This window comes from Sinocyclocheilus rhinocerous, unplaced genomic scaffold, assembly GCF_001515625.1.
Source record: "Sinocyclocheilus rhinocerous isolate Xijiao unplaced genomic scaffold, SAMN03320098_v1.1 scaffold1523, whole genome shotgun sequence".
In the NCBI taxonomy this organism is placed as follows: Eukaryota; Metazoa; Chordata; class Actinopteri; order Cypriniformes; family Cyprinidae; genus Sinocyclocheilus; species Sinocyclocheilus rhinocerous.
Window position 1 is genome coordinate 11,357 of NW_015641012.1, and position 3,297 is coordinate 14,653.

Consider the following 3,297-nt stretch of genomic DNA (forward strand, 5'->3'; position numbering starts at 1 on the left):
CTGTTTATTTGTTAATCTAGCCACTGTGCTAAATAAAAACCTTGGATTGTTTTAGTTATTTTCTATGAGTTTGCGGATATGCTCGGCCCTGGCAGCTTTCAGAGCCTGTCTATAGCTGGACATACTGTTTTTCCACGCAATTCTAAAAACTTACAAGTTAGTTTTTCTCCATTTGCACTCAAGATTAAGAGTTTTTTTAATATAAAAAAATTAATTAAATGTAGACTCATTTAATATAATCATTTGGTTTGAGCCAGGTTTCAGTCAAGCAGAGTACATCAAAACTATTATCTGTGATAATTTCATTTACAATAACTGCTTTGGGTGCGAGTGATCTAATGTTTAGGAGCCCAAACTTTAAAAATAGTTTTTGTTCATTTATTTTGCATTTTTCTGGTTTAATCATGATCAGATTTTTTCTAGAGCCTGCATTAAATTTATATTTTGACCTCACTATTCGGGGAACAGACACAGTCTTTATAGATTGGACAGCGCCAGTAATTCTATAATTTAAGTGGGTAGAACAAAAGCCATCATAGTAGTTATTTGAGAATTGGCTTACTAGTCATATGGAGCGTAGCGTGTCCGACTCTGCTGGGGTGCAGGCCATCAGCACAAAAAAGTCTAGGTCACTCCCAGAAAAGATTCCTATTATTAACAAAGAGCAGTTTCTGTTCTTTACACCATGACAATAACCATTCGTATAAAGCAAAAAGTCTTCTGAAACTTTCGTATCCTCGTCGATACGTGGGAAGCGGTCCTGACACAATTAAAATCTGACTCAGAATTAAAATTATCATGGGACCAGATCAAACATGACAGACAAGTGTTGCAGATTCAAACTGAAGGTGATTTATTGCAGAGGGTACTGGTGAAACACAGTGACGCTTTTAAAGAGGAACTAGGGACATTAAGAGGAGTGCAAGCAAAAATTAATTTTGCTCCAGAGGCAGTGCCTAGATTTTTCCGCCCCAGATCAGTGCCCTATGTAATGCCCACAAAAGTGGATGAGGAGTTAATTCGCCTACAAAAGGAGGATGTCATTCATCCTGTAAAGTCCTCCTAATGGGCTCCACCAGTAGTTCCAATTCTGAAGACTGATGGCTCCTTAAGGCTCTGTGGCGATTATAAGTTGACCGTTAATCGAGCAGCATCCTTAGAGCAGTACCCAATACCTCGCCTGGAAGATCTGTGCAGCACATTGTCTGGAGGTACAAAGCTCTTTAAATTGGAACTGAGTCACGCCTATCAGCAGGTAGTGGTTGACGAGGAGTCTCAAAAGTATTTGACAATAAATACACAATGAGGTTTGTTTACATATCAGAGGTTACCTTTTGGAGTGGCATCAGCTCCTGCCATTTTCCAAAGAATAATGGAAGGATTGGTGCAGGGAATTCCCAAAGTATTTGTTTATCTGCGCGATATCTTGGTAACAGGCTTACTTAAAGAACCTTGGGGCAGTGCTGCAAAGGGTGGAAGATGCAGGGTTAAGACTCAAGAGAGAGAAGTGTGTGTTCTTGCAAGATGACATTGAGTATCTCGGACATAAAGTGAATGCGCTTGGTCTTCAACCGGTGGAAAGGAAAGTGAAGGCTATAGTAGAGGCCCCATCTCCATCTAATGTGTCAGAACTAAAGGCCTACCTGGGGTTATTAAACTACTACGGAAAATTTCTCCAGAATCTAGCAACTTGTTTGGCACCACTGTATGAGCTTTTGAAAAAAGGAAGGTGCTGGGAGTGGAGGACAGAACAGGAAAAGGCTTTTCAGCATTCAAAGAAGCTGCTGCAATCTGCAAACATTCTGATACATTATTCGGCAGATAGGGAATTGATATTAGCATGTGATGCATCGCCCTATGGTGTAGGGGCTGTGTTATCACACAGATTGGAAGATGGAAGCAAACGACCAATAAGTTTCATGTCACGCACACTGTCAGTGGTGGAGAGAAAATATTCACAGCTGGATAAAGAGGGGCTTGCAGTAGTTTTTGGAATACAGAAGTTCCACAAATACCTGTATGGGAGGTCCTTTACTATCTGCATGGATCACAAACCACTGATTTCACTCTTTAATGAGAAGAAACCCATTCCCCAGATGGGCTCCCTGCGAGTACAGAGGTGGGCCATGCTCCTGAGTGCCTATGATTATACCATGGTTCCCCTTCAGGAACTCGAGCTGCGTCGAAATGCTATGGGAATGCCTTCAGCATGACCACGCTCTGAATCACGTGTGTAATCAGTCCAATGGATGGGCGAGACATCACGGGCGGAGTGACGTAGTGACCAGGACGTGCGGTGGATACAGCGGCAGCTTTCTGTCATTCATCAAGTGCTCTGTGTGTGTCAGTCTTATTTATTGTTGTCTGTCCCAGTTGCAAGCATATAATGTCTAATGCTTCTCAGAAGACAAAGCTTAAGGGCGAGAGCAAGCAGCATCTTAGACTGTGTTCTTCCCTGCCCGTGTTACATTATGGGTGGGGATACACACAGTTTATGTGTTGTTTGTTTGGGAGCGGAGCTTGCACAGTCAGCTCTCGAGGGGGCTGATTGTGCTTCTGCCCGCTGCAAATGCTCTGCTCCCGCCGGGCACGCTTCGAGGAGTGTGTCTGTGCTTGTGATCTTGCGGTTCCAGTCCCGCTGCTGCTGAGCCACGGCGGCGATTGAGATCGCGGAGATCGCACATGGATCTAGCGGATGGGTTGGAGACGGGCTCGCACTTTCTCCCCCTGCACTCCCTAGATCTAGCGATCTCTCTCGGGGTTCGGAAGCCTCTCTGCGGTCTCTTCCCACTTTGAGTGAGAGCTCGCTGCTGCAGCTTTCTTTCTCCAAGGAGATTGATATTGTTTGCATATGAGCAGACTGCTTTTGGATCGCTCGTTCTCCCTTCCCTCGCTAAATAAGGGGTGGGGATGCACACGATTTATGTGTAGTCTGTTTTGGAGCAGAGCACACACAGTCAGCTCTCGAGGGGGCTGGCTGTATTCTTTCTGTAAATGACCCTAAAAAAAGAAAAGGGGCATTACATTGGATGTTTAGCTCTGCTCCCTCTGACATTTCATCTCAAGAGAAGAAAGTCTTATGTATGTAGAACCGAGTGAATAACCGTATAAAGAACTGTATTAAGAACAACGCGTGCATTGTGGTTATTCACGGTTCTTAATATTCAATCTTATCACATCAGACTGTGCTTACTTGTCTGGTTGTTTGGCTGCATTTAATTCTGATTAATTAAATTATGTATATTCATCTGGCTTTGAGAAGTTATATATATATATATATATATATATATACATACA